Genomic DNA, 13,356 nt, shown 5'->3' with positions numbered 1-13,356 from the left:
CCAAATTGAGTTGAAAATCAACCGAAATATGCTACATATAAGAGTTTTAGACCTTGCACGTTTATATCTAAAGTTATAATTTTAAATTTAATTTACTGACTTATTGCATATACTGTTAGAAATGTAAATACGCTTTCTTTATGTATATAAATGAAGCTCGTGAAAAACAAAATTAAAAGTAATGAATGATTTAACTGAAAATTAAGTTACAGGAGTTACTTAAATGAAATGAACGTGTACATTAAATTAATAAATATAAATTTATGAAATTTAATGTACTTTTAATAAAATTTTATGAAAAGTATATTAAATTTCAAAATTTTCATGAAAAATATATTAAATTTTATGTACATGTCTTAAGTACACAAATATACTTTTTAGTTTATAAATACATTAAATTTAATGTAATGACACGAAATTAAATTCAAATTGTGTAACTTAAAAATTAATAAAATTTAAAAACATTTCAATGTATATATTATGGCTCTGCGTGCATTATATATTTCGACCAATTTTCGTTTTGGCTTAGATATCGAAACGCTTCTTCACAACATCCGAGCCAAGTCGAAAATAGGCCAAAATGTACAACGCGTACCAAGTCCTGATATACATCAATAATTCAATAAATTGTAATATTGAATGTTAAGATACACGCGCGCGCGCGTGTGTGTGTGTGTGTGTGTGTGTGTGTGTGTGTGTGTAAAATTGTCATTAATATATAAAATTATCTCTCTTTGGTAAGAGAAAGGTTATGGATTCCAACACAAGCGATTCATTGTCAGTTTAATACAGTGATTATCTCATTGTTTAACATTGGTGAACAACAAGGATATAATGATATATGACTGTGTCACACCGTATTATGTGTCTCATGTTGGAAGATATCCTATAAAACCGGAATAAGATGCTTGTGTCATTCGAAAATATCACTTTTAATTATCATAAAAGTGTTATGTTAAATGTCACAATGTGCATTTAACACAATGTAAATTGTGCTTTAGCTAGTTATAAATAAATGTCAGAAGTGTTCTGATTATCATCATGATCTGATTATTTTTAATTTACTGCTAGAGGCGTTAATCGTGGGCTGGCTAGATATAACGAAATGCCACAGCCGTGATTTGGCTAGTTAATAAACAAATGTCAGAGGCATTCATCGAACTGACTATTTTTAATATACTGTCAGAAGCGTTTCGATTATATCAGATCTGGTGAAATACGATGCTTGCGGAACTAATTCATGGAATTTTGCGACTGTAATTGCAAAAATGTGAGTGGATGCATTGTCATGATGGAACTAAAGTTGGTTGCTTCACATGATCGAAATAAAGAAATTAATGAACACTGTCTGAAATTTTAACAGTAACTTTGTGAAGGAAACTTTTTTAAAATTATAGCAGTTTGATATTTGTGAGATTATTTCTGTATTAGGCCGAGAACTTTCCGAATTTATATCTTGGTCAACATACAAATAATAATTTTGTATTAGATTCTACAATAAAATAGCATGTTTTATTTATAAAAAATGGATGTGACCTTGATCTGACTTTGGAAAAGCCACTCAAGGTCAAACTGAATATCTAGTTCCTTTGAAACTTTACAATTTTGGTTTGAAATGTTTCTTCCAAAATTCTCTTGAGTGAGCCTTAGCACAAGAATAGCCATAAAATCGTAAAACATGAATTACAATCATAGGTCAACGCAATATATTTCAGCGTATTATGTATGCCGATACAACTACAACTTCCATTTTCGACATTCCATGATTTTCACATCTGTTCTAACCATCTTTATATTCCGCTAACAAATCCGAAGTCTTCACCTTTTTTGGAAACCCTGATAATATATGTTATACATATATATGTGTGTTATACATATACATGACATTACATTAATCATACGCATAATTTTCATACGACGCTGTGCGTCTATGATATGTGTATATCACATTCAAAGTATTTTAGTAAATGTATATATTTATTGGTAATGTATATTGACTATAGTAAGTGTATATTTTTACTATGTGAACACTCTAACTGTGATATATTATCTTGATCAAAAAGTTCCCGGAGTTCATTCAGAAAATTCAAAATAGTTTTATTCATCAAAAGTCCCCTTCAAAGTATTCCCCATCGACTGCAACGCACTTATGCCAGCGCTTGATCCAGCTCTCGAAACATTTCTGGAACTCTATTGTCAGTATAGCCATCAGAGCCAAAATCTTCGATTTTTCCATTACGTCCTTCGGCTGTTAAAACGCGTTTCTCGTAATGGTTTTTTGACTCGAACAGAAAAAAATCGCAGGGAGCCATATCAAGTGAATTCGATGGCTGTTGGATGGTATTCGTTTCATTCTTAGTCAAAAATTCACTCGTTGGTGCAAATTCAACTCCATTTTTTAAATTGTAAAAAATCGAAAATACGTGCAGAGGTAGATGTACTCAAGACGGTGTAGCTTTTACAAGCTATGGTGTCAAGCTATGGTGATAAAATTTGATGGGAATGTCAATGATAGATGTGGCAACCTAAAAACAGAACTCAAAAAAACAGAACTCAAATCAGCTGACTCAGAGTATCACCTGGTGATAAACCGGAAACTTTTTGATCAAGATATGTATTTTCGGATGCAAACATGTATTTGAAATACATGTATATACGTGTAATATAACAATCTGTCTAGTAAGAGCGTAGCAAACTTATTTGAAAGAAAAATGATTTATTAACTTTGAATTTATATTGATTATATTCGGTACCCAAGCAACACAGCGCTTATGAAGCGCTAAAAAAACGCTTCTGCAGATACATAACTCTAACAGTTTTTTAGCGCTTTTAAAGCACTGATGTGCTTTAAAAGCGCTTTCAAAATCCACTATAAAAAACGCACTATTAGCGCATAAAATCAGTGCAAGATAAAGGCAGTTTTATAGCACATTTACTTCTCGCGTAGCACAACAGCGCCTACAAAGCGCTCGGAAAGCACTATAAAAGCGTTATGAAACTACATTTTCTTACTCTTTGCACGTAATGCACGGAATTTACTCTCCAGATAGCGTGAAAGAATTTGAGAAGATTGAAATAATAAAATAACTGCTTGTTTTATGAGATTTTATTACAGACATATAAAATTACAATTTATGAGGTAATTATTTATTATATGAAATAATTATTTATTATGTGATTTACAAACGTATAAATAATAACATGTAAAGCAAAAAAATACAAAAATACTAACAAGATACTACTACTCAAAATAATACTACTACTTTATTCAGTAAAATAAATTTGGAAAAATAACAAAATTATTTGGCAAAAACAAAGTATTGTAAGATATAAAATTGATAACAAATTTACATTCACATTTAGAGGAAAAGATTCTATTATGAGATACCGAGTTCATTTGGATAAATGCTAAAAGTCTATAGGCAGAATTTTTAAAAAATAATAGGTTGTTTTGAAGGGAATTTAATAAGTTTTAAAATAACATTATATAAAATTTAATTCAAATTCCATCTTTTTTGAAAATTAAAAAAATGTAAAAAGCGAGCAAATCGCAAAGTTAAAAAATTACGCCCTTAATATGAGATGTTCCGAGAAATCGATAGTAAAACACAAAGTATACCAGTATTGCAATTAAAAAATTTTATTTAATGTTTCTAAAATACAAATAAACACAGTCAGCGTGCGCAAAAAGTGAGTATGCGATAAATTGTACTCAGAACTCGTCTTCAGGTAGGAACCAAGCATCACAGAAATAGGCACTCGACGTTCATTCCAGTTGTCTTTTTTATTATTAGAATAGAATATTTATTAGTAGAATAACTAATAATTTATGCTTTAGCAACGATTTCCACGTATTACGATTTCCTTATGGTTTTACGATCAAATCTAACTTCTATAATTAAACAATTCAACATATCCCGTATTTTTCTATTAGTACGACCTTACTTTATCACTACATAAAGAATTTATTGTCAAATATTTATTTATTAAATAATAATAAACAAGTTTTAAAAAGTCATAAAAACAAGTTTTTAAAGGCTTATCTCAATGAAACTTGACTTGAAGAAATTCAAATTCTGAAATCTTGTTTTATAATGACTACAGACATGATGTAAAAATGAATTTTCTGCTAAATAGTTTTTAATCCAAGAGCAATAAATTTATTGGAACCAATAGATAGCGTTTATTAGTTTAGCAGAAACGCCGCTATCTCATATTAAACGCCTATCTCATAATGGGAGGGGGGGCTTTCCTCTATATTATACATTTATAACATGACAATTTATACATGCGGAGGAGACATCGAAGAAGCTACCACGGCTCCAGAACGCCGAAGAAAAGGAAATTGAATCAAGTCCTCTCATCAACTCTTTGCGACAGACTCCGATGACTCTGACTCCAACTCCTCATTAAACACTCACGCTCACATACACACATTTGATACATACACTCATATCCGACACTACACGCGCCAATCGACGCTCAAAAATTATTTCACCAATGTACACCTCAGTACAGTACATATGATTGTATGAAATGTATATAAAATCTATAGCCGAATAAAGAATATTATTTTTTATTTATGGACTCGTCAATTCATTCGACGACACCTCCACATTTTGTAATTTTTGCAATTTTTTTAGTTGTCTATTGAATATAATAGAATATCTAAAATTATTTTATTCGTCAATTTTATCCGCTTATTTGATAATCTTTAGAAATTAATGTCTCGTTAACTTGCGAAGCTGTATACGAACATTGTGTCAACAATTATCAGACATTGTACAATAGAATATATACCATTGTACAATATATAATATATATAATATAATAATATAATATATATAATAATATATAAATAATTTGTTAATTATAATTAAAATTTAAAATTATAATTAACAAATTAATTAAATTTAAATTATAAAAAAATGCTCAGCAACTATAATATATCTAACATCAATGTTATAACTTCTTACTCAACAATATACAATAATTGTTGCATATAAAGCATGTTCTATTGCAGTTACATTATTGAGTAAGAAAGCATAACATTGCATATGTGCTTACTGTGTATAAAAGGAAAAGGGCCCCATCCCCGCCCTTTTCTGTGAGGCACAACCAAATAATTTGCCTCTCCATAGCTCGATTACATCAACGTAAGATTAATTTTAATCTCGGTTAACTTAATCTTTTTTTAATTCTTAAAATTAGAAAAAGATGAAGAATAAATTGAACTAAGATTAAAGTTAATATTACATCGGTAGAACCGGTTAATATTACATTGGTAGAACCCATTCATTCATATTTTACCTGAAACAGAGAGAACAAATAAATTAGGAATGAGAACGGCCTCTCTCCACCGTTCTTTGTGAAGCAAATGCACGTCCAAATTTATTACTGCTCCTCCAAAGGGTATTAAATAAAAGCCACGTTCATTCTCACCACGCATATTCACTATCTTCTATCACAATTTCCTGGTCGTCGAATAAATTTCTGTCTCCTTCGACATCTTGTCCACCAGGATTTTGTCCATGTCATGGATTCGTTGGCATCTTCATCTCTGTACTGTATTGTTCTTTTTCCTGTCAAAAAATACAAATTCTCAGAATTTCTCATAAAAATCAGATTTTCTATATAAAAATTCTAAAACTATAGAAATTTAAAACTACAGAAAATTTTTATGTTTTTTATACTAATTGGCACATTATTCAGAAATGTTCAGAAAAGAAATATGAAACTTTATGATTAACTTCACGCTATTTTTTGTATTTTGTTAGATTAGTAATTTAAAAATATCTGAAATATTTTTAAGAGAAATCTACGATTTATTACTTTTTAACGCATTTTTTGTCTTTGAATGCATTTTATTTAGCAATACAAAACCGCAAGTGCCGTTTCATTTTTTATTTTCATTGGATTAGCGATTAAAAGTATGTGACGTGTTAACGGAAGTCGACATATGTCATTTTATCTTTATTCTGTATCTAGTACAAAAAAAGATGAATTAACATTTGCGATAATTTGTATCGCTAAACGGAATGTAATGAAAAACAATAAAAACTGATAAATAGTGGCTTTTTCAGAAAATTTCCTTAAATGGAACACGTTACAATTCCTCATATAAATATTCTGAGTAATGTGGAGTATATATGTGTTATGTACATTTACATTATATTTAATATTTTTATTTATTCATTTTATTAAATGAATTATGTTAAAGTTTTTCATATGTATAAATGAAAAATATTTTGAAATTTGTTAATTTTCTATGAAATATTGAAAAATCTGATTTTTTATATTTTTTAGAATTCTTAAATGTAGATTATATAAATTCTTAAAATTAAGGCTCCTGATTACTCAGCCAAGAACTCTGCATTGATAGTGGCGACACAGAACGTCGATCAGACGACGGTCTGGCGAAACAGGTAGCCACACTTAAGCACGAACTCATGTCCGTGTGCTCGCTGTGGCGTGCCGAGAGTAAATGAGACAATGAGCTCCTTCTCACACTAATCATTTGTTTCAAGCGATCGAAAATGTTTTCTCGGCAATCTCGATGATCTTAGGCATCAATAAGGAATGGGAAGCATTCTAAATAACATACAAGTTTTAATAAACTGTAGTAATAGTATACCCCCTCCCATTTAATTCAGAATAATATAAATCATATTAAAAACGCAACAGTTATGAGATATTTAATTGTTTACGATTTTTCATGCGCGTTATATAGTACATCTCTCCTTCATAAATTCGAGTAGCAAGAATAATTCAGTAGAAGCAGAATTTTACCGGAAAAAAATTATAAACCAGCATTCCTCTTCACGAAAGTCTCGCTATCAAGAAAGAAATGCGTACGTTTGAAACTCGAGACTTGTGAAGGAAAGATGCGAAAAAAAATTGAATAATTGCAAAATTGCATTTATAAAACGAAAGATATTGATTATTAGTATTGTTGTATCATTAATATGGAAAAAAATTCAGTATAAAAAATGTAGGTATTCGAAATATCTACAAAATGAAACGTGGAACATTAAAATCGATCTTATTAGTTCAATAGAAAAAAAAAATAAAAAACACCGAAAAAGACATTTTTCGCTTTCTGAGATTATTGAGATTTATTGAGATTTAAACGTAAAGCTTTGAAATTCTTGTAAATGCCCTCGTGATGCAACAAATAAGCCCTGAACAAACCTGAAATGTTCATTAGTTTTTGTAAAAAATCAGTCGTTTACTAAAAACCTGTCTGCGGAAAACTTAATTTCTTCATTTTTAAGCAATCGCACAGCAATTTACAGGGGTGATTTTTCTTCTTCAAAAGTTGCATTATCACATACACTTAATAACAAAACGATTTTTTGCTGTTAAACTATTATAAAATGACTTTAAAAAGTGGATATCTTTTTGTATAAAAAAATGGAAATAATTTCGTTAATATGCATCATATCAAATAGCCATGTGAAGTATTCGAAATCGGACATTTTTCTACGAATTTAAAAAAAAAAGAATTTAAAAACTTGTTGCTCTAGTTTTTAAGATTAAGATTTTCATTTCTTGATAAATTCAATTTATCAAGAAAAAATTGAATTTGCTGTTAAAAAAAATCTCTAACTTGAATATAGTGCAAAATATATTTTTCATGTAATACTAATTTACTTTTATATTTGCGAAAGTTATCTTTAATAGTTACGCTAACATTTGGCAAATTACTTATTAATTATTTGTTTACATATGTCATATTTGCATCTGTAATTTTATTCACAAAAACAATTTTGTGTTGATAATTCCGTATATTTAATTGTCCAATTGGATATTTTTTACATATTAAATAAAGAAGAAACATAGCTAATATGACTTAAATTTGTTAATCAGCATGCGTTCGACATACTCAAACGTGATTTTTTAGTAATAAATCAAAAAAATAAAAATTCAAGAAAGAAAAAATTTTCTAAACTAAAAATTTCATGATTACAATTCGAGATTTTTTTAACAGCAAATTCAATTCTTTCTAGATAAATTGGTGCCAAATAGAAATCTTAATTTCAAGTTGCAACGTTAAAAACTAGAGCCACTGTGATTTTTCGGAAAAAAATTGATATCTCGATTCCTAATAATCGGAGGGTAATCTTTTTTTTAAATTTGTAGAAAAATGTCAGATTTCGAATGACTATTTGATATGATGCATATTAATGAAATTACTTCCATTTTTTTATACGGAAAAAGATATCCACTTTTTAAAGTCATTTTATAATAGTTTAATTGCAAAACTTCGTTTTTAAATGTACGTAATAGTGCAATTTTTGAAGAAGAAAAATCACCCCTATAAATTGCTGTGCGACTGCTCAAAGATGAAAAAATTAAGTTTTCCGCAGACAGATTTTTGAAACAAATGGCTTTTTGCAAAAACTAATGAATTTTTAAGCTGTTCAGAGCTAGATTTGTTCGTCATTACCAAGGCTACATTTTATGAGAATTTCAAAGCTTTGCGTTTAAATCACAATGAACAAAAAACGAGTAAAAAGAAAGTCTTTTTCGGTGTTTTTTATTTTTTTTCTACTGAACTAATAGATCGATTTTGCACGTCTCATTTTGTTGTTACTTCGAATATCTATATTTACAATATAGATATATCTAATATCTATATTTTTTCTATATATCTAATATCTATATTTTTTCTATATATCTAATACCTATATTTTTTATGTGGATTTATTTTTCATACAATAAATATCTTTCAAAAAACTTGCTTTTTGCAACTATTCGATTTTTTCGCATATTTTCTTCACAAGTCTCGAGTAAACATACGCATTTCTTTTCTAATGGCCTTTCGAGATTTTCGTGAAAAGAAGTACTAATTTATAATTTTTTTTCCGACAAAATTCTACTTCTACTGAATTATTCTTGCTACTCGAGTTTATGAAGGAGGGATATACTATATAATTCGCATGAAAAATTGTAAATAATTAAATAATCTCGTAAATTAACTATTGCGTTTTAACATGATTTATACTATTCTGGATTAATGGGAGGGATACATTATTACTACAATTTATTAAAGCTTATTATATGTTATTATATGTTATTTAGGCTATTCCCCGCCGCCTCTTATTGATGCTTAGGGTCGCCGACAAAGCATTTTCGGTCGATTGAAACAAGCGACTAGTATGAGAAGGAGCTTGTCTCGTTCACTCTTGGCCGCAGGCGAGCATACGGGCATGGACTCGTGCGTGTTTGTGTATTACGGCGTCGCATCACGATAAATGGTCGAACTTATAGGTGTGGAAAAGTGACGTTTTGAAATTTATGTTGCGTGCCATTTCGTTATTATTTGCTTAATTGTGAAAATGTGACTTGTCTCGTACTTATCAAAATCTTAATTATCGATAAAAACTAAAATTATCTTGGAATTTTATATGTAAAATTATATATTTTACTCATTTCAATAGTTATCGAGCCGTGTGTTTCTACCCAAATATAGGCTCACTTTACGTGCCTTTTATGATCATTTACTGTCTGTCAAGGGAAAAAAGGATAGTTTCCATCGATTTTTACAAGTATTTTAAAGTGATCTCGTCATTTCGTTTCATCCAAATTGTCTTTATTTAAAAATGGCACGCAACATAAATTAACGTCATTCCTCGCTTTGACGTCATGATTCCAACATGACCGCCGCGACTAGTCAGGAGCCTTAACAAGATTTCTAGGAAATTTTTTTACCATAGCTGAATATCCTTCATTTCGTCAATCTCAGTTTCTTCAATTTCTTCCATGTGCTGAATCTTCTCCAATTCGTTGCTGTCTTCGATTTCTTCTAGATTGTCCTTTGGATTGTTCTTTGGATTGTCCTTTGGAGGACTGTGTTGTCCTCCAGGTTGTACTCTGGATTGTTCTCTAGGTTGTTCTCTGGGAATTCTGCAGTTTCTTATAGATCATATTTATATGTTTTTTTTTTTAGCTAAACTGACTGTAGTCCACTGCGTAGTCCAAAGTTTATCCTTTTCTTTCCACATTGAAAGAAGAAATATAAATTCGTAACTCTTTAGTACAAATAACAAAAAAAATTTTTCAATTTCTTGTTATCGTTTTCTGTTATAATGCATTTTCTGAGTTTAAGAGTTCTCAGAGCTTTTTCCAGAGCTTTATAAAATTCAACGTTGGTGGGAAAATATTTATTTGAGTAGATAGTATCTAAAAAATTGACAAAAAGTAAGTTAGTTATCATGTTTTTAATGATTGTTTACATTCACTTTTTAATTTAAATCAAATTTAATAACATCCATTGTTTTAAGTATGGTAATGATAGCCGTTCCATTTTTTAGAAGCTGGAGTAGTAGTTATAATTAGTCAATCTCAGAATATTACAAAATCCGAATAAGTTTGAAATAAACGTAATCAATATAAAATGTAATCTAGGGATGTAAACCGTTAATTTTACCATTATTATTTTCTATAATAATGATTTGGCAATGATGTTGCGCACACGCATGTACGCACGCACATACACACATCACAACACAACACACACGCATTCATCACATGCAACATGCTCACACGCACAATACACCTTTGCATACTCCACACATGCGCGCAGATACACAATATTCAACATATAATACATAATATTCAATATTCAACACACTACTCAATATTCAAGAATACATATATGCATACGTCGATCTATTACATATAAAAGAAAACATTTTTATAGTTACTTAGAGATATAGCAGACACTTAGATTGAAACTTCGAAACTCCATTTATTGACCCATTAATTTTTTATGCTATGTCATAAAATTTTTCACATTTATTAAGAGGTTTACATTCACAGAAAAAAGAGAGAAGAAACAATTATAAAGACACACTATTATCACCCGATAATTAACAATCAAATACCATTGCAATTTGTTCAAAGCAAGGCTCAAAGCAAGGCATGTATTAAAATAAGATTATCTTGACTTCTGTACACTGGGAGAATTATCTATACAAACAGCGAGCAAGTAATTGGAGAAATAGTTTCCACATAGGATTCTTGTACAAATTTTCTAGGAGTAATGTGTGCTCTCTATCTTAGGAAAAGCATGCCAATATAGTTGCCTTTAATCCTTTAATGCCTGTGTGCATTTCATATTCCAGGCCAAACATGACAAACATATTACTCCTTATTATAAGAGACTGAAAATTGATGTCAGACGCTTTTATTTCATTGCCCCCTTTGTACAGCTCACATACGCTTTGGACGCAATGGATGCTTTCTCATAAATAGTCTGTTCACAACAATTACGGATATCTCCAGGAAGGAAAGTTCTTTGTTTTCTTCACTAGGAGCTAGACATTGTCGAAGGCAAAGTATTTCAAAATGTCTTTATAAGTTGATAATCTGTTATCAGGGATGTCATTCGGAATTCCGAAAATGGAACACTCAAAAGTATTTCTATTTAAACTTTCAAATCTTCGCCATAACCGCCATAATCAGTATTAGGAAGACTCAATGAACACAATGATAGATCAGAATATATTAAAATCGATAGCGAACTGTGTTTACATGAAGAATTTCTCAGCAAAAATCAATGAAATATTTTGAAGGACTACAATGACACTTCGACTAACTATGCAAATACGAACAATATGTGCTGTTATAGTACTTTTTATGCAACATACAACATATATCAGCGGGTAAAGAGTTGCACATTGCATGTGAAAAAACGCTAAAAAATGCAATTTTTGGTTCATAACTGGAAATTTCTCCTTTTATGTAAAACCCATGGAATGATGCAAAAATGATTTTTACGGTGTTTTGTTTATAAAAGATCATGAAATAACACATATAAATGATGTTTATAGTAAAAATAGCCCTTATTAAAATTTTCATATTTTTGAGCTTTTTGACCAAAATTCGAAAACTTCAACCGCGTTGCGAAGGCAAAAGATATTATCCGATCGGACTGAAATTATAACCTTTTCTTATTGACGTCAATACACAACTTTTGAGATTTCGATCGGACGACCTTCACTTTTTTTGTTCCTCTCTATTATCCACACTTTTTTAACTTATATTTTGCCAGGCGATATCGGACAAAAACGATGATGCCGACGGCGGCGGCATCCAAAGTTAAAAAAATATCGATCAACTAAATTAGAAAAAAGATCGATTAATCAATCAATTCATCTCTCTTTTCTAACTAGCTAATCATACCGATTTATAGAAGTGCTCTATCATAGGTGCCACAGAAGGACGTACTATAAAAGATTCTGTGATACAGAAAGACCACAAAAGTGCTTGACTCCACAAAAGGACTCACTGAAGGGCTTGGCCTACAGAAGGACCCTATATCATAGAAGGACCTTGTATCACAGAAGGTACGGCCTGACCTACAGAAGGGATCTGTGTCACAGAAGAGACTCTACTCTACTCTACAAAAAGGTCTTTTACCACAGAAGGGTATGTTATATATAGAGAAAGTCATTAAAATACGACATCACCCATCTTGAGCAAGTAAAGCGGATTTTTCGATTAAACTGAGTTAAAAAGTCCTCTATCATTTTGCGATTTTCAATGATTAACGAGATATTAATTACTAAAAATCGATATTTAATTTTCAATAATTTTTTATTCAAATACTATCAACTTTACAGAAAAATCGTAAGATGGTAGAGGACTTTTAACTCAGTTTCGTCCGTTCTATCTGCTCAGGATGCCGTATTTCAATGACACCCTGTATATGTAATAAAATATATTATTCCAGTGTTTCACATGGAGAACTAATATTTTTTCTTGTAATATGTTTATTAATTATTTCTATCATAATAAATATTATTCAATTCGAACAGAGAACAATTTATAACCGCAGATAATAAAAAACAATTCAAAACGATTTCATTAGAATAATTAAAAGTCTCCTCTCGTAATTAATTTAAAAATAAATATTACAACCCACAAGCCCTCCCTCCCCCCAACGTTCCTACGTACCAAGAAATAGTACCTTAACAAAGCTGACAAAAAAATTATTTGCATATACATAGCATGTGTACGCCAAGAAATTTATTATTGATAATTATTCTGTGCACACACGCGCGCGCGCACACACACATACATAATGAAATATATATTATTCCAATGCATTTACATCCTCTTGCTCTTTATTTTTACAAGGACTATCAGTTTTATATTATTACTATACTTCACTAAAATCGGTCTAGTTAATTTAACACATAATGGTAACAAAACTGCACAATCTTTTATTTCTCAGTAATGGACGCAGTCATCAAAAATATTGCTAAAAAATATTGTTTTTAATGTATATATATATATATATATATATATATATATATATATATATACATTGATCAAAAATTCACCCAA

The sequence above is a fragment of the Atta colombica genome, unplaced genomic scaffold (assembly GCF_001594045.1).
Source record: "Atta colombica isolate Treedump-2 unplaced genomic scaffold, Acol1.0 scaffold200, whole genome shotgun sequence".
Lineage (NCBI taxonomy): Eukaryota > Metazoa > Arthropoda > Insecta > Hymenoptera > Formicidae > Atta > Atta colombica.
This window is presented reverse-complemented; position numbering follows the sequence as displayed.